This window comes from Garra rufa, chromosome 25 (assembly GCF_049309525.1).
Source record: "Garra rufa chromosome 25, GarRuf1.0, whole genome shotgun sequence".
NCBI classification, from domain to species: domain Eukaryota; kingdom Metazoa; phylum Chordata; class Actinopteri; order Cypriniformes; family Cyprinidae; genus Garra; species Garra rufa.
The window spans coordinates 33,159,190-33,179,943 of NC_133385.1; the positions used below are offsets into that span (position 1 = coordinate 33,159,190).

The 20,754-nt window shown below is 34.4% G+C and overlaps 1 protein-coding gene and 1 pseudogene across 1 annotated transcript in view; one reads left to right on the forward strand and one right to left on the reverse strand.

Annotated features, from left to right (window-relative positions):
• Window positions 1-1,882: 1,882 nt before the first annotated feature.
• LOC141301450 (leucine-rich repeat-containing protein 56-like) lies at window positions 1,883-12,605 on the reverse strand (annotated as a pseudogene).
• Window positions 12,606-13,925: 1,320 nt separating this feature from the next.
• The window catches only part of LOC141301451 (ras-like protein), a 41,427-nt gene continuing 34,598 nt past the window's right edge, over window positions 13,926-20,754 (forward strand). Inside the window, exon 1 of the mRNA XM_073831675.1 lies at window positions 13,926-14,047. The gene's annotated coding sequence lies outside the window, so the exon portion shown is untranslated. The remainder of the gene's footprint in view (window positions 14,048-20,754) is intronic.

Consider the following 20,754-nt stretch of genomic DNA (forward strand, 5'->3'; position numbering starts at 1 on the left):
TGATTTTGCCGTTCAAGAAACATTTCTTCTTATTATCAATGCTAAAATATGTTTTATTTCAGTATTTTTTTAGTTAAAAACAGCATTTTTTAATGAGAAATACCTAGTAAGATTATAAATGTCTTTACTGTCACTTTTGATAAATTAGCATTAATAGCAGCAAGCAGTGAATACCGCTGTTCAAGCGCTTTAAGGCATTTAGGCACATATGAATGCACATAAACACATTATGTAGCAAGCCTTTTTTGCAAATACAGGTAATTTACCATACTGATATTATGTTTTGTAACGTTAATGACTGTTATAGCACTAGCTGTGGTCCGATCTCCTTAAACTTTGCATGCCTGTTTAGACTCACCTGTCGCATGTGTTCACAAGGTTTTGTGAAATCTTGAGTTTTCCTTTAGGTTTAATAGGATTTTGGGTAAATTCGAACAGGCCCATTTTCTAAATGACCCTGTTACAGCTTCCCAAAAGGTAAATCTCAACATTTTTTTGATAATTAATGACATAGAGAGTCCAGAGAATTGTACTGAATGTTTTTTTTTTTTCAGAGTTAAGCGAAATACATCATTTAACAGTTTGATCGACAGCAGTGGTTCTAGAGGCAAAGTTGTCAGAAATTAGGAGTTGTGTCATATGATACAAATATCACAATCGTTTACACCAGGGGTGCCCAACCCTGTTCCTGGAGATCTACCTTCCCGCAGAGTTTAGTTCTGTCTGTAATTATCAAGTGCTCCATCATATCCTAATTAGTTGGTTCAGGTGTTTGATCAGGGTTGGAGCTGAACTCTACAGGAAGGTAGATCTCCAGGAACAGGGTTGGGCACCCCTGGTTTACGCCTTTGAAAAACGCAATATCGCCCCCCCAGTGGCCGGTTTCTTTCAAATTTCTCACAGACCTTTGAGGCCGTAAGTCGAACAGGCCCACCGAGTTCTGTTAACCTTGTCTAACCGTGCACAGCAATTTTCATGTTGATAGGACAAATGGTTGCACAGTTATAGCCATTTTTATGTTATTTTTCCGCTCTAAAGGTGCCACCAAGTGGCCAAGCTCTGCAATTTTTGTCCTGCAACCTCGGATTGAGTGTTTACATAAGTGTTCTAAATTTGGTGAAGATATCTCATTCCGTTCAGGAGTTAAAGGCATTTTAATAAAGTGGCCCTGCCCCTTTCAAACATTTTGGCACCCCATTGTGACGGTGAGTCTCAAGTGAGATATTTTTGGGATAATTATTGATATTCACTCTCCAGCGAATCTTTCTGCACTTGTTTGGTTTCCATCTGGGCGAAAAACCTAGGACTAGTTTGCAAAAGTAGGTTTTGCAATAAATCCAAAATGGCCGATAGATTTCACTAGGATTCCAACAACACTTGAGCCTGCAACTGACAGTTTAGGAGTTGTAAACGATTTCGTGCTTTTGACCGCTGTAGCGCCCCCGTCAGGCCGATTGGGACGAGCCTTGGTCACATTGTAGGCGGTGTGAGTACTACCATCCCTCCTAGTTTCAAGTCTCTATGACTTAAGGATTAGTCTGCACGATCAGTTTTATGTGGAGATCGCTGATCCATGACCATTCTAACAATTATATTAAAGTTTCAGCGCTGCACACTTGAACCCTTGATAACTGGCTTTAAACATTTAATCAGTAGTGTATGTTATTTATTTGTTATGACATTCCAGATTTAAAAAATTGTTGATGCATTAATTATATCCTTAAAACCCCATGTAAGCTTCATTAGCAATTTTCCATTCTCCATTTTCCAAATCTACACAATATGTGTGGATCTGCATTAAAAGTCTTGTTCAGTAATCCTGTCCAAAATGGCTAAAAGTTCTGAAGAGATAAATGCTGTGGTGTTTGTTAGAACAACACTGTTATCTGATTGTCATCTGTGGAAAATCTGTCAGAGACGTGGAATAACAGTCCTGCACCTGCGTCTGCAAACACTGAACCTGCAAGAACAGACATGTAGCAATCTGCCAGAGATGAAGCTGCGCTGCTGAAGAACAGAGTTCACAATCACAGTCATCTGACATAAACGTCAGTCTGTATCAGTGATCACATGACATCTGTGGACTGAGACTCTCCTGTCAATCACACCTGGAATACTTCTGAAATAAAGCAGAGACATACAGCAGGTATCATAATGCAGATGGCGCCCCCTAGTGGTTCAGACTGAAAAGTGTTTCTAAAGTGTGTAAACCTGCAGTAAGGATGCATTTATCTATTCAGACCCACAATGCATCACTCCAGGCAGGTGTTTCCGGTCTGGAAGTCTCTGCAGTGCAGCTCTGGCTGTTTGTGGACGTCTAGGTGTCAGTTTTTCAGAGCGTATTATTGGTTTATGTTGGATGTCTGTGTGTTGATGATTCTCAGTCGCTTCTGACCTGAATTAGGAGAATAAACTGTAGTCAGAAATGCGTTTGTTAAAGTAATAGATCACCCAAAATCAGATTTAACAGGAATGATTGGCCACACCATTGAGCAGGACTAGTGGAGGGTCTGTGAGGTTTGTGGATGAATCTCATGATGCTCTCGGTCCCATGAGTCTCCTCTGATGCTCTCGCTTTACTGCCGTCTGCATTATGAGCTCTGAGTCTCCGAGTGCGGATCTGTGTGATCCTCCGGCCAGCAGGGGGAGCTGCTGCTGCTCTGGGTGGAGGAGAGGGAGACATCGAACAGCCTGATGAAGAGCTGAGTCTCAACATCTCTGGAGATTCTGTCAGAAACAAGCACATGATGAAGAGACTCATGAGCGTCATTCATATACGAGAGAAATAACCTGACGCACCTGCTGAGCGAGACTGAAAGGACGAATCAGGAGAGCTTGTGTCTCTAGTGATGTCATCACTGCTGAAACTATGGCTGTGACTGCCTTCATCTTCATCTTCTTCATTGCTGTGGTGGATCTTCATCACCTGCGGCTGCCGCTCCGTCTCAATAACCGACAGACGTCTGTCAGAAGAACAGCACACACATGTTGGGTTTACATGTTTATGGGGACATTCCATAGGCGTAATGGTTTTCATACTGTACAAACCGTATTTTCTATTTCCCTACACCTACCCTACACCTAAACCTAGCCCTCACAGGAGATTGTGCACACTTTTACTTCCTCAAAAAAACTCATTGTGCATGATTTATAAGCCTGTTTTCTCATGGGGACCTAAGAAATGTCCCCACAAGGTCAAAATCTACTGGTATTACTGTCCTTGTGGGGACATTTGGGAGGTTCAGTACTTGTTGTGTTCAATCCTCCATCTTCTGAGTTCAGTAAAAACATCTCTGTGATCCCGACTGCTGGACTCTTCATGATCATACGTGTGTTCAGGAATGAAACTGCTGAGTCGAGTGCTGGGACGGGTTTGAGAGACACAGTTTTGGAGCTGGATAGACAGAAATATTTTTTTCATGGTGTGACATATAATACACATACATAATTATATTGGTGTTCAGTATATGGATCAGTTTGATGAGATTCACCTTTATTTTCTGTCTTCGTGCTCGAGCAGCCTGTAGAGGATTCCCACAGAGAACTCGACCAACACCTGTGCAAACGTCACCGTACACATATTACTTCCCAACACACAGCAGACACCAATAAATATGTGATATTATTATTATTAATATTGTAGTTGTCATAGACTGGTGCTGGTTAGACGAGACGGAAGTCAAAACTTGAATGATAAACACTTTTAATCTTGATCTTCAAAGGAAAGACAGGATATTGCCACACACATGCTACATTCGATGACCGACAAAAGACTAAACTCAAAGACAGACTTATAAAGGCAAACTAATCAAGAAACACAGGTGATACAGATAATGAATAAACAAGGACTAATCACAGGGCTAAACCAAATCATTACAAACAGACGGGGGAAGACAGAGGAAGAAACCAAATGACAAACAGTGCAAAACAAAGGCAAAAGGCAAGACACATAAGGCTACATATGACAGTAGTTACTGTAGCATAAACTCATAATCACGTGTATAATAGTTTATGAGTGTCATAAGGATGGCACAATTTGGAAAAAAACAATCTAATTTGATTTTTCTGATGAAAATGACAACTGCTATTTAAATTACAATAATAATAATAAATTGATATATTATTACTTATAACAATAACTGTTATTTAAATTAAATAAATAAATAAAAACACTAAAGGTGCCATAGAATGCATTGAGAGAATATTTTAAATTGTTCTCTGATATCTACATAGAAGGTATATGACATAGGAAAGGGCAAAAAATGTCCAGAAACGTTTTTACAGGTCCATTTACAACCCTAGGATTTGTCCCTAGAATGAAATGCTCTGTTATTGCCTTTTTTGGAAGCTTCATGAATATTAATGAGCTCTGCTCCGATTGGCTGTTTCACAGAGCTGCTGGTCTCAATAGCTCACACATGGATAAATATATATATATTTAATTAAGCTCTAGCCGCTTTTAATATGTGGTTTGTTGAATCTGCCGTTTTGAATCGCCAACATTTTAGTCTCATTGTGATCCATGTGCTCTGTGTAAAGTTATAATGCATTATTATATTTTTATATAATTAATTTTGCAAATGTTAAAATAATATTTATTACTATTGTAATATTATTAATTTATTATTTATAATAATAATAAATTATAATAATTGTATTATTGTTTAATATAAATAATTAAACCATTTATATTTTTATATAATATATATTATAATTTTGCACTAATATTATTATTAATAAGTATTATTATTGTTATTGTCATCATCATTGTTATTATTATTATTGAATAAAACAGTAGATAATAATAATAATTATTATTATTATTGTTATTAAATAAAACATTAAAATATTTATTACTATTGTAATATTATTAATTATTATTGTTTTTATTTTAAGTATTATTACTATTAAATAAAAACATTCAACAAAATAAGAAATGCTACAGTTGTAATATTCTAGATTTTATTAATAATAATAATAATAATAATAATAATTACTATTATTATTATATTTTATATAATTAATTTTGTATACATATTAATAAGAAGTATTATTATTATTATTAAACAAAAATGTTAAAATAATATTTATTACTATTGTAATATTATAAATTTATTATTTATAATAAAAATAATAATAATTGTATTATCGGTCAATATAAAAACATTAAACAAAATAATACTATTTAATACTATTGATTTATTATTATTAATATATTTTTTAGAGAACTAATTTTGTAATATAATTAATAATAATAAGTATTATTATTATAATAAGTATTATAATTATCATGTAATACTATTATCATTGCTGTTATTATTATTATTATTAAACAAAAATGTTAAAATAATATTTATCACTATTGTAATTTTATGAATTTATTATGAATAATAATTAGAATAATAATTATAATTGTATTATTGTTAAATATAAAAAAAATAACAAAATAAGAAAATGCTACAATTGTAATACTATTAATTTAATACTAATACTAATAACAATAATAATAATAATTATTATTATATTGTTTATAATTTATTTACTATAAATAATAATTATTATTATATGCATTACTAAAATAATATTATTAATTTATTATTATTAATAATAATAATAATAATTTTATTTTTACTAAATAAAACCATTAAACAGCAATTCCAATAATATAAAGGTATTATTATTAATAAATATTATATTATTATTTTTAAATAAAAACATTAAACAAAGGAACTATTACTAATGTAACATTTCATCGTGAAAATTATTATTTAATAAAATATATAAATAATAACTCCTTCATTTTCAGCTTGAGTGCAGTTGTTTTACCGTTGGTCAGATCACTGGCCTCGTGGTTCAGGACGGCGATGTCGGAGCCGCTGGATCCTGGTCTCGATCCGGTGCAGGAAGTGAGAGGTCTGCCGCTGTCTGGACGGCTGGAGAGACTCCTGGAGGAGATTCTCAGATGTCCAGACGGGGCTGAAGCAGGTCTGACGCCGCTCTCACTGACACATCTCTCTTCTGATGGAGAGACTGGTTCTTAAACACATGGAGTGCTGCTGAAACAGTCTTCAGAAGCTGCTGTTTGTCTTTACCTGTATCTGTATCTGTGAGCTCCAGGCCGTCACTGACTGAAGCGTCTTTGATGGATTCTCTGAGAAGAGTCCAGTCCTGCAGTGAAGTTCTGCAGCGGAGATGATTGTCCTCTTCAACAGCAAAGTCATCGAGGAAGATCAGCTGAGGGATCAGATCACGCACCGCAGACCTGTAGTTGTAGTCTGACACCTGCAGCACAAAAAAAAAAAGTAAATGGCTGTAACACTGCAAAAAATGCTTTTCTTACTTGGACGTTTTGTCTGGTTTCCAGCCAAAATATCTAACAATTCTTAAATCAAGAAGGATTTTCTAATTCCAACAGAAAACCAGGTTATTTTTCTTAACCCATTGGCAGATTATTTAGATTGTTTCAAGCAAAAACTCACTTAATTTTGACTTGTTTTTCTGAAAGCAAGACAATAATATTTACTCATCTAGAAAATCCTTCTTGATTTAAGAATTGTTAGATATTTTGGCTGGAAACCAGACAAAAAATCTAAGTAAGAAAAGCATTTTAGCAGTGAAAGTACAACATTTAAGTACCAAAGTGCTTTTTAACTTAAATCTATGGTGTTAAACTTTAAGACTGAGTGGAAATTTATCAGATAAATACCTCAGGAAATAATTGTGTATTTGATAATAAGTGTTCAAAAGTTCAATGTTTTTGAAAGAAGTCTCACCAAATGCATTTATTTGATCAAAAATACAGTAAAAATTATTACAATTTGAAATAATTGTTTTCTATTTGAATATATTTTAAAATGTAATTTATTTCTGTGATGTAAAACTGAATTTTCAGCATCATTACTTCAGTCTTCAGTGTCACATGACCCTTCAGAAATCAATTTAAAGAAATACTTATTATTATTATCAATGCTTAATATGTTTGTGAAAACCATGATACACTTTTCAGGATTATTTGATGAATAGAAAGTTCGTAAAAACTGTGTTTATTTGATATAGAAATCTTTTGTAACATTTTAAATGTCTTTATTTTAACTTTTAAATGTGTCCCTGCTGAATAAGAGTATTATTTTTTTCCTAAAACTTTTTCCTAGGCTTTTGAATGGTTATATATCTGTTATATATCACTTGTTGCTGTGAAAGGAAGTGCAAAGCCTTGTTTTGATCCGCAGTAAAGGAAGTGAATGAAAGACAGAGAGAAAGCAAATGAGGGCGTCCTTCATTTACCACTTCATGAATATTCACAGCAGTTTGTTCACTCACTGAACACTCGCCCTAGATTTGTGATTCCTGACACAGTTTGACCGAAAACAAGCTCAGTGCAATGAGGGAATAACAATCTAAATAAAACATTGACTTAATGGAAAAATATTTGTAAAATAAAGCTAAAATAAAATACAAACATAAATATTAGATATTAGAAATAACAGAAAAACTTCTTTAAAAAAGAAAGAAAATTGAATTGAATGTAAAAAAAAAAATATTTAGATATTAGAAATAATAGAACTCCAAAGAAAAAAGAAAATTAGAATGAAAAAAAAATTATAAATGTTGCCTTGACATCTGAAAAAAGTACTAAAATTCAATTAATAACTAAAAATATTAAAAGTAACTGTAAACAAACCGGGGAACACAATTTAATTAAAAGTGTAATTTAATGTGAAAATATTTGTGAAGTTTACATACACCTTGCAGAATCTGCAAAATGTTAATTATTTTACCAAAATATAAGGGATCATACAAAATGCATGTTATTTTTTATTTAGTACTGACCTGAATAAGATATTTCACATAAAATATGTTTACATACAGTCCACAAGAGAAAATAATAGTTGAATTTATAAAAATTGACCCTATTCAGATTCTTAAAACTGTGTTGTTAACTTTTTTTTGTTTAGTGATAGTTGTTCATGAGTTCCTTGTTTGTCTTGATCAGTTAAACTGTCTGCTGTTCTTCAGAAAAATCCTTCAGGTCTCACAAATTCTTTGCTTTTTCTGCATTTTTGTGTATTTGAACCCTTTCCAACAATGACTGTATGATTTTGAGATCCATCTTTTCACACTGAGGACAACCGAGGGACTCATATGCAACTATTACAGAAGGATCAAACACTCACTGATGCTTCAGAAGAAAAAAATAGCATTAAGAGCTGGGGGATGAAAACTTTTGAACATAATTAAGATATGTAAAATGTTTATTATTTTGCCTAAATATTATATATTTTTTATTTAGTACTGCCCTTCAGAAGATACTTACTTGTTTTCCAGAAGACAAAATACGTTACATTTACCCTGATTTTCAAATTCAAAAAGTATAAAAATCATACAGTCATTGTTGGAAAGGGTTTAAATACACAAAAATGCTGAAAAACCAAAGAATTTGTGGGACCTGAAGGAAGTTTCTGAAGAACAGCGCGCAGTTTAACTGTTCAGGACAAACAAGGGACTCATGAACAACTATCACTGAACAAACAAAAAAACAGGGAGAGCACTAGCACCAACATTCACATCAATCCATTTCAGTTCTCTAATATCAGACATATTGTTGTGTCATTTCTGTAATGGATGAGGCGGGCAGCATTACATTTAAGTGCTCAAAAACAAGTCATTGTGATATAATGGGCTATATGGAGACATCATTATCTCTCTGGACCATTAGTTGCTCAACCACACAGAGATGCTGAGCCTCATCTCTCTCATTCTCTGTTAGACAAGCGCCCATGTACCTCAGAGGCTCCTGGAGCGGGACGGGTGCACATAGGGTTTCCTTCTAGTGAAAGTGTTTTGAGCTTCACACAACGGCCCAGAAACCACAACTGAGCCAGATCATCAACCTCGTTCACCTCCAGATCCAGCAGCTCCAGATCTTCCAGCAAACTGATTGGACTCAGGTCTGAGATGCTGTTGAAGGCCACATACAGCTCCTGAGCAAAACATCAGCATTTATGACTCTTTCGCTTTATTCAATGAACAAACAAATATACTGTAGTTCATGAGATATAATATAATTTGTTGGATTTTGAAATACTTTCTGCTATTAAAACGGCTTGTTTTCATAGTTTTTTGATACCTTTAAAGAAGAAAGAGCAGAAATCCCCTCCAGGTCGGTCAGACCACATCGAGCCAGATATAAGACCTGCAGGTGGGAAAGACCAGTTCCGAGATCCCTGAGGAAATACTGAGAATAATAAGCCTTCATCGCCTTTCTCTCCAGCAGCATTTCTCTCTGTCTACATTATTATATTTCAATGCATGCTTATCTTCTATAGAACTGAATGTAGTCTGGGTTGTGTATTCTTTTATAAATTCGATTTGTTGATGGTTTTACGAAGATGAGGGCCTGTAACACAAGCTGTTCCTATTTTGGCTTTTATGAATTTGTATGTACTACATTTGTGACCCTGGACCACAAAACCTGTCATAAGGGTCAATATACAGTCAAGCCCGAAATCACTCATACCCCTGGCAAATTCTGACTTAAAGTTACTTTTATTCAACCAGCAAGGTTTTTTTTGACCGGAAATGACACAGGCTTCTCCCAAAAGATAATATAACGCACAAGAGGCATCATTTGAACAAAAAGTGTCATGTCCAAAATTATTCATACCCTTTGCAAACTGTCACAGTCTGTGGGAAAATCCAAAGTTCTATACCATTCCAAATAGTCCAAGCTGTTCTGAAGCATCCTAATTACCCTGATTCATTGACAACAGCTGTTTTAATCAAATCAACAGGTGAAAAACAGAAGCTGTTGGTTTGTGGACAGTCATGGCTAAGACAAAGGAGCTCACTGAGGACCTGCGGCTGCGCATTGTGGCTGCTCAAAAGTCAGGAAAGGGCTATAAGACCATATCTAAATGTTTTGAAGTTCCAGTGGCTACAGTGCAAAGTATTATTAAAAAATACAAGACGTTCCACACTGTGAAAAATCTCAGAGGATGTGTCTAAAGCCAAAAGTGAGACCTGTGCTGGCCAGGAGGATAGTGAGAGAGGTAAACAAGAATCCAAGGATCACCACCAAGGCCATCCTGATGAATCTGGGCTCTGCTGGTGGCAACATCTCAAGGCAGACAGTCCAACAGACACTGAACACCGCTGGAGACCACGGACGCAGACCAAGGAGGACACCACTTCTCCAGTTTAGGCACACAAAAGCCCGCTTGACATTTGCAAATGCTCATCTGGACAAAGAAGAAGAATTGTTTGGCCACAATGATGTAGCCTTTATTTGGCGTAAAAAAGGAGAAGCCTTCAACCCTAAGAACACCATCCCCACTGTCAAACATTGTGCTGGGAACCTAATGTTTTGGGGGTGTTTTTCAGCCGGTGGACCAGGAAACCTAATCACAGTAAACAGCACCATGAAAAAGGAGCAATACATTAAAATTCTCAACAACAACATCAGGCAGTCTGCAGAGAAACTTGGCCTTGGGCACCAGTGGACATTTCAGCACGACAACGACCCAAAACACACAGCAAAAGTGGTGAAGAAATGATTAGCAGACAAAAACATTAACGTTTTGCAGTGGCCCAGCCAGAGTCCTGACTTAAATCCAATTGAGAATCTGTGGAGGGAGCTAAAGATCAGGGTGATGGCAAGGAGACCCTCCAACCTGAAAGAGTTGGAGCTCATCGCTAAAGATGAATGGGTAAAAATTCCAGTGGAGACATGCACAAAGCTGTTCAGCAATTATAGGAAGTGTTTGATTGCTGTAATAGCCAATACAGCCTTTTCTATTGATTATTGAGAAGGGTATGAATAATTTTGGACATGGCATTTGTTGTTCAAATGTAAATAAAATATGAGTAATACTTTTTTCCACAATGATGCCTCTTGTACATCGTCTTATTATCTTCTGGAAGACATCTGTGTCATTTCTAATAAAAAAAGACTTTAAGTCAGTATTTGCCAGGGGTATGAATAATTTCGGGCTTGACTGTACATCATCTGAATAAATTAGATTTCCACTGATGTATGGTTTGTTGGGATAGGACAATATTTGGCCGAGATACAACTATTTGAAAATCTGGAATCTGAGGGTGCAAAAAAATCTAAATATTGGGAAAATCGCCTTTAAAGTTGTCCAAATGAAGTTCTTAGCAATGCATATTACTAATCAAAAATTAAGTTTACAATAGGCAATTTACAAAATATCTTCATGGAACATGATCTTTACTTAACCCTTTAACTTAAGTTTACTTCACCATATTACAAATAAATCCTAATGTAATCATGACAAACTATTTATCATGGGGAAGCTCTAAGATTCCCAAATAGATATGCTACCATTGTTTTGTGTTACAAAATATGTAGGAAAGGTAATAGATTAATTTATGACAAGAGTCCACCTCAAAAATCTACATCACAACAGGGGCTCAGACCTTTATCACAAAAAAAGACTTTCTTCATTGACTTTTCCCAATCACACTTTAGAAATAATAAGAAAGTATATATCACTTGAAAACTTAAAATCTCAAAATTCATCCTTTGAAAGCCATTTTAAAATCAGACAATGCATTACCATGGAAATTGTACATGAAAATCATATTACAAAATGTTTTCGTTCATGAATTATAAAAATGTAACTTTGGATAGTGCATTTTCACAGCTATGTTCAAAATAGGGAGTGACAGGCTGATCAATAAAATCGATAATTTTAACCCATACAGTGTATTTTTGGCTATTTCTACAAATATACCCGTGCTACGTCTGACTGGTTTTGTGGTCCAGGGTCACATTTACAGTGTTTTTGTCATTTTCAAGCGTTCATTATATAATTCATTATATATTTAGTTGTGGTCCACAAAAGTAAGTCAGACAGGGTTTGAAACAAGTAAATGGTCATATGTTTTCGTTTTTGAGTGAACTGTTGCTTTATGGATGGAATAAAGTGTCTGTTGTAGGGAAATAAAGGTCTTACCGCACAGATGAGATCAAACTGTTGTTCATTTTTAGCTGTGTAAGTTTGAGCAAGTAGATTCCTGTGAGAAAACAAGACAAAAACACAAATATTCATCAGATTTACTCTCTCATAATCCAAACTACATTACAGTCACTTCAAATCACATTTGGACCATTACTGTCTCTCACAATGTGAAGGTTGAAGTTTAATGACAAGTAAACATTTGGCTCCCCAAATTATTACCAAAATAAATGAATAAACAGTTATTTCAATAAATCTGACCGAAGTTATCTAGCGTGTCCTGTCGCGTGTCAACGCACATCTCCAGTGAAGTCACTTCTTGTAAATCGTCCGATCCAGAAATAATTTTCTGAAAATATAAAAACAAGCTACAGGTGTTTTTTCACTTTTGTTGCTCTTTATTTCTGATGTTAGTAACGTTTTTACACAGTACATGAGTAGTACATGTTTAGTCCCATCATGAGCTCGTACCAGTTTCTCAGGTGAAAGACTCTGATCGATCATCAGCTCTTCAGGATCATCATCAGCTATAGGTTTGGGGTTTAATAAACCAGATCCACTAAACTCATTCACGATGGAGAGAGCTGTGCCTGGTCTCTTCTTTATCGACGATTCACTCGACATTTGTAACCTTGGAATAAGTTTTGGAGAAAACGGCGAATTCAGTATATTCAGTAAGTAAGCTGCTCAAACATATATTTTCATTGTGTCTTCATACCGTTGCATTTTTTTCTTACCTTTTGAGCCCAAATAACGTTTAGCATTTGTTTTTTGCCTCACTGGAGGCAAGAGGGAAAGTTTACATAGCAACGAAATCTACTTCCTGGATACTGAATACGGGGCCCTTGGGATTTGTAGTCCATTAATATCCACCTTATTTTTCCCAGAGACTATAGAAATACAAAGACGTTTTTTTTTAAATCGCAAAACATATGATACAAACATATTCAGGGAAAGTATAACTGTATCTTTGACAACATACTCTTACAACACCAAACAAACATGGGTTTACATACACAGACAGAGAAAAGCATTATAATAAAGTTAAAGGAGTAGTTCACTTTCAGAACAAAAATTTACAGATAATGTACTTACCTCCTTTTCATCCAAGATGTTCATGTCTGTCTTTCTTCAGTCGAATGGAAATTATGTTTTTTGAGGAAAACATTTCAGGATTTCTCTCCATATAGTGGACTTCTATGGTGCCCCCGAGTTTGAACTTCCAAAATGCAGCTTCAAAGGACTCTATGTAAACAACATATTTTACTTAAATATACACATGTAGTATATGTGTTTGTGTATTTATATATGCATAATAAATATACAGTTGAGGTCAAAAGTTTAGATACACCTCGCAGAATCTGCAAACTGTTAATTATTTCACCAAAATAAGAGGAATCATACAAAATGCATGTTATTTTTTATTTAGTACTGATCTGAATAAGATATTTAACATAAAAGACAAAGTCTACAGGAGAAAATGATAGTTGAATTTATAAAAATGACACCGTTTTACAATAAAAAAAATATACATTAAAATCAAAATTCAAATAAGTTTTATTGCAAATGGTCAGCCTAGACATGCTTTTTCCCACACTTAGAATAATGGATAAAGTAAGTTTGGGTTGCTGTGTACAACGCAGAGGATCCGTATTCTGGCGGTTGTGGATTGTACTAATCTGATTGGTTGTTGCGTTCTTGGAGGCGGGGCAAAGCCTTGTGATTGGCTGTGTTCTCTGTCGATCAGCCTCTCAGACCCCAAACGAGCCACTTTTCTGGAATCGGCGAAAGACACCGAGCAACGTCACCAGGACCTACTTAATATTCATTAGCTGCGCCTTTGCAATAGTAGGATTGGTGTTTGGACCGGAGGGGCGGGGCTGTGTGTCGTGTGGGGCTGGGCGTAGGCTGTACTGCGCACACACACACACTCACATACATATACACACTACAGCGGAGCACATTGTTCACACTGGACTGTCTGCTACATCTAATGCAATCCAGGAAAATCTCGAAATAAACCAAATCTCCTGGAGACTGACCGTATCCGGGGAATCAGAGGTGAAGTTAGTATTTTTTTCGTTATTTTAGGCATAAATCGTTTGATTGCAATGTAATATTGTAGGGGACCAAGTGGCATAGTAGCAAGTATTGTTTACCTAAACACATATATATTTTTATTTATTTACACACACACACTTATGATGACTAGTGGTGCGTTTTTATAACTGCATGGAGAATGTTTACATATTAGTAGACGATCACTCATCGATGGTCTAACGTTATAACACAGATTACAGGACTATTCTGCATTTTCTATAATCTGCGTTTAATTTTAAATTATTTGATTTAAGTAGACATTTAAAAAAACATATTGTTTGTATTTAATTACTTAGTTTATCAACCAGTCACAATGAAACTTGTTCAAGCATCTAAAACACTGAATCAGATCAGTTTACACTGAATCAGACTCTAGTAATCGATCAAACTGATCCGCTGCTTATTTTCCCGCCAGCTCGCCGTTACCGGAAAAGATTTAACGGCCAGCACTGAACGTAAACATGCTGTCTGTTGTCTAATTTGCTAAGTTTTAGTGGCATCCATGTGACAGTTACGAGCCTCTCTGTGTAAACTCGGGTGACGCCCCATAGTACCGGACGAACAATTGCAAACTCTACTATGGCGAAGACGAGATTATGAATATTAAGTAGTCTATCCCAAATTTGCGTCGCAGCGTTCCAATGGCGATGGAGCGTTTGCTGAATACTAATTAGTTTCCGCTGACGTCGCTTGGAAGCACGCCAATGGCAAAGCACCGCTTATGAATATTAATACGCCTCAACATAGTAGGATTCGTAACTTCTGGACGATGAAGAGCAGTGCGGAAGTTTAATACTGTGTTTAAACGCAGGTCAAACAAGTACAAAAGTTTAATATTTTATTGCACCTGAAGTAGATTTTTTAGAGTATACTGCATAGCCTGTTATGTTGATTTTAACTATATACAAAATGAAAGTATGTTCTTCAGAAGCCCTAAATCTTTTTACTGTTATTCAAGATGATGTGAGTAGGTAGGTAATATCAAGCGAGTCGATTTTATCAATTAACCGTCGATTAATCTGTATTTACAGGCTGTTTTCACTGTGAGAGGTACACTAAATTGACGCTGTGTAATGTTAACTGTTATAACTGTTATGTTTATACGTTTTTGGCAGTGACTTTGAAGCGTAAATATGATCCAGAACTTCTGAAAAACTGTTTTAAACAGGTCTAAGATGCCCAATCAGGTGTGTTTGCTGGTTTTAAAGAGGTTTTGGGGTGGTCAGATTGAGAAATTAGCTTGACCTGCCAGGTTAAACCAGTTAAAACCATCCTAAACCAGCTCAGACCAGTGTTGGATATCTAAAACTAAAAGTATTTTTTTTTAAAAATCTAAAAAAATATATATGTATGTATGATATATATGAAAATAAAATGAAATAAAAAAAAAAACGTTTAGGTCAAAGTACAGCAAAAACTAACATTTTGAAATATTTTTACTATTTAAAATAACCGTTTTCTATTTGAATATATTTTAAAATGTTATTTATTTCTGTGATTTCAAAGCTGAATTTTCAGCATCATTACTCCAGTCTTCAGTGTCACACGATCCTTCAGAAATCATTCCAATATTCTGATTTACTGCTAAAAAAACATTTATTATTATTATAGAAAATTCAGAAGAACAGCATTTATCTGAAATATAAATCTTTTGTAACATTATAAATGTCGTTATCATCACTTTAAATCAATTTAAAGCATCCTTGCTAAATAGAAGTATTAATTTCTATAATTTCTGTCCCAAAATAATAATAATAATAAAATTATACTGACTCCAAGCTTTTAAATGCTATAGTGTATAATGTTACAAAAGCTTTTTATTTAAGATAAATGCTGTTCTTCTGAACTTTCTAAAATCAACAGTTTTAAATATTGATATTAATAATAATAGTAAATGTTTCTTGAGCAGCAAATCAGAATATTAGAACGATTTCTGAAGGATCATGTGACACTGAAGACTGGAGCAATGATGCTGAAAATTCAGCTTTAAAAAACGAAAACAAAATATAAATAATATATGAAAAAACATTAATGAAAATTAAACTAAAAATAGTCAAAGTACTAGTAAATAAAAAACACATAGCACAAGATATATGGATGCGTTCAGATATTTATATAATTGTTTTCTCCATACCATGCATTTGGACAAACATTGTCTTAAAGTGTCTGCAGTGAAGGGCAGAACATTTAGGCTAGACAGATGTAATGATCTGGCCAGTGCTGGTTATTTTGGGAGATGATGTCAGTCGCTCACTCAGCCTGGATCTGTTATGGTTCCTCAGTGTTCGATTCCTTCGTCTCCCATGTGAGATTCCTTTTACTGTCTGAACCCCACTGGAAATCACTTAGGCCTGCTTCTGTAGGGTTGCGGCTCGGAGAAAATTGATACTTCTGATTCTGTTGAGACCATTTACTTGTGCCCTAACATAATGTTGAGCAATGTATGATTTTAAATGACTCCACCTTTCAGGATCCCAGTGATTAGGCAAATCATTTCCAGCCCAGTTCCAAGGTATTGAATGCATGTCAATGTTGGTAAAACGCAAGTTTATCCTGAGCTTCCAGAGGGACTCTAGGGTTTCATATTGGCCGCTCATGGTGACAGGGTGTATGTATGCGGCTCTAAAGCTTTGGCAGATCCCAGAGCCGATGTCTAGTTCTTGCTTTCAGCCTTGCCTGTAGTTTTTCAATGATAAATCACGTCGCTTGCTGACAGGAGGAACGTTGTTGCTTTCCTAAGCAATCACACTTACCGTATTCACCTGCCAGATGACTAGACAGCCCAAAAAATCCCTAGACGTCCATTTAGGAGGGGCTGAGTTATTACTAGAGCTTAGAATATCACTTTGGTGATGCACCAAAATTAATTATTTAAAACTGACATTAGTTATAAATTAGGTGAAAACCAAAAATAAAGTTTTAGTAATAAATTTGGATGATTGAACCAATGTGCCTCTGTTGTTTTCTGGTCTTGCATGAAGGTGTTTTTGCTGGTTTTAAAGTGGTTTTGAGCTGCTCAGGTTGGGAGATCATCTAGACTAGCCAAAGACCTGATAGGCTGAACCAGTTAAGACCATCTTAATCCAATAAGAGCCAGTGTTGATTATCATTTACTAAAACTAGACTGTTACAAATCACTTTCAGTAATTGAAATAAAATAAGACTGTACTTAGAACTAAGCTAAAATAGTTAAAGTGGCCTGTTTTTTAAGTTATCACTTTAAACACATGGTAAATCAATAATTATTGTTTATAAATGCTACATTTTTGTATTACATCTGGGGGTTAATTTGGAAATATTTATAATTTTGCTTAGCTAAAAATACAGAATTATGTTAGTCTGTGACTACATGAAGTTATGACTACATACAAAGTTTATATATTGAATTTTATTAAATAATGTTTTGTTTTTACATTAATTAGTAATAATTGATAAACATGGGAAGCTCAAATGTGTGACCTTAAGGATTTACCATATGTGACCCTGGACCACAAAACCAGTCTTAAGTCGCTGGGGTATATTTGTAGCAATAGCCAAAAATACATCGTATGGGTCAAAATTATAGATTTTTCTTTTATGCCAAAAATCATTAGGAAATTAAGTAAAGATCATGTTCCATGAAGATTTTTTGCGAAATTCCTACTCTAAATATATCAAAATGTAATTTTTGATTAGTAATATGCATTGTTAAGAACTTAATTTGGAGAAATTTAAAGGTGATTTTCTCAGTATTTTGATTTTTTTGCACCCTCAGATTCCAGATTTTCAAATAGATGTATCTCGGCCAAATATTGTCCTATCCTGACAAACCATACATCAATAGAAAGCTTATTTATTGAGCTTTCATATGATGTATACATCTCAGTTTTGTAAAATTTAACCTTATGACTGGTTTTGTGGTCCAGGGTCACATATTTGATGCGTCATTACCATCAGTCAGATGATTAAACAGGTGAAAAAATCCCTAGACTTCCATTTAGGAGGGGCTGAGTTATGACTAGAGATTAGAATATCACTTTGGTGATGCACCAAAATGAATTATTTACAGAAACACTGAAACTGAAATTAGTTATAATTTAGGTGAAAACCAAAAATAAAGTTTTGGTAATAACTTTGGATGATTGAACCAATGTGCCTCTGTTGTTTTCTGGTCTTGCATGAAGGTGTTTTTGCTGGTTTTAAAGCGGTTTTAAGTTGCTCAGGTTGGGAGATCATCTAGACTAGCCAAAGACCTGATAGTCTGAACCAGTTAAAACCATCTTAATCCAGTAAGAGCCAATGTTGATTATCATTTACTAAAACTAGTCTATTACAAATCACTTTCAGTAATTGAAATAAAATAAGACTGTACTTAGAACTAAGCTAAAATAGTTAAAATGGCCTGTTTTTGAAGTTATCACTTTAAACACATGGTAAATCAATAATTATTGCTTATAAATGCTACATTTTGTATTACATCGGGGGGTGAATTTGGAAGTATTTATAATTTTGCTTAGCTAAAAATACAGAATTATGTTAGTCTGTGACTACATGAAGTTATGACTACATACAAAGTTTATATATTGAATTTTATTAAATAATGTTTTGTTTTTACATTAATTAATAATAATTGATAAACATGGGAAGCTCAAATGTGTGACCTTAAGGATTTACCATATTTGAAGCATCATTACCATCAGTCAGATGATTAAACAGGTGAAAAAATCCCTAGACTTCCATTTAGGAGGGGCTGAGTTATGACTAGAGATTAGAATATCGCTTTGGTGATGCACCAAAATGAATTATTTACAGAAACACTGAAACTGAAATTAGTTATAGATTAGGTGAAAACCAAAAATAAAGTTTTGATAATAAATTTGGATGATTGAACCAATGTGCCTCTGTTGTTTTCTGGTCTTGCATGAAGGTGTTTTTGCTGGTTTAAAAGTGGTTTTAAGTTGCTCAGGTTGGGAGATCATCTAGACTAGCCAAAGACCTGATAGTCTGAACCAGTTAAGACCATCTTAATCCAATAAGAGCCAGTGTTGATTATCATTTACTAAAACTAGACTGTTACAAATCACTTTCAGTAATTGAAATAAAATAAGACTGTACTTAGAACTAAGCTAAAATAGTTAAAGTGGCCTGTTTTTGAAGTTATTACTTTAAACACATGGTAAATCAATAATTATTGCATATAAATGCTACATTTTATATTACATCGGGGGGTGAATAATTCGCTTAGCTAAAAATACAGAATTATGTTAGTCTTATGACTACATAAAAAGTTTATATATTGAATTAAAAAGTTTATACATTAATTAATAATAATTGATAAACATGGGAAGCTCAAATGTGTGACCTTAAGGATTTACCATATTTGCTGCGTCATTACTATACTTGATAATAACTTAAATCTGTATAAGCTTGCATTTTGGGTAAACTATTCATGGTATTGTCGCAAAATTAAAATGTAAATTTGGAAACTAACTGAAAAAAAATTAAGGAAATTGACAGAAACCAGAATTGAAGTTTTCATTTAGGCAAAACTGTAAAGTTTTGTTTAGGGATGCATTGAAATTTCGGCCGCTGAAAATTATTGGCTAAAATGCCATTTTCCGTTTTTGTCTGAAAGAGAAAAATTGTCAAAAATATATAAACTGTCTGGCAAATTTTTAGTTCAATTAAAAAGTCTTACAAAATTATTTGATATTATTTAATAAAATAGTCAATGGCAACTTACTGGTCTATTTAAGCTACTTCTTCTTCTTAAGGTCCTTGCACACTAAGTCTGAAATTTTCAAATGCGTTTTTTTGTGTTAGTCAAAATTCGCCACACAGAACGTCATGGCGGCTCAGACTAAAACATGTCTCAAAATGCTTGCTACGGACAATGTTAGCAGCAAGTTAAAACATACTAGCAACAGACTAAATTCAATAACATTGTGCTAAAACATGCTAGCAATGTTAGAAATGTGTTAATTCATGATAACAACATGCTAAATCATTTAAACAACATGATAAAATGTGTTAACAACATGTTATAACATGCTAACATTGCATTAAATCATGTTAGCAATGTGTTAAATAATGCTAACAACCTGTAAATATGTTAGTAATGTGCTAAATCATGCTAGCAACATGTTAAAACATACTAGCATCTGACTAAGATAGGGCTGTCAAACGATTATTCGCAATGAATCGTTTGACAGCCCTAGACGAAAATATATTAGAAAAGTGTTAAACCATGGTAGCAGAATGCCGGTTTATGTTAGCAGTGTGTTAATTCATGTCAACAACATGATAAAACATGTTAACGTTATAACATGCTAACAATGCATTAAATCATGTTAGAAATGTGTTAAATAACATTAACAACATGTTAAAACATGCTAGCAATGGGTTAAATCATGCTAGCAACATGTAAACATGTTAGCACTGGTTGAATCATGCTAGCAACATGTTAAAACATATTAGCGATTAATTGTTTGACAGCCCTAGGCTGTAAAGTGTTAAACCATGGTAGCAGAATGCCAGTTTATGGTAGCTACAAGTTAAAACATGCTAGCAATGTGCTAAATCATGCTAGCAACATTTTAAAAGATACTAGCAATGGACTAAAATAGGGCTGTCAAACGATTATTCATGATTAATCACTTGACGGCCCTAGGCTAAACTATATTAGCAAAGTGTT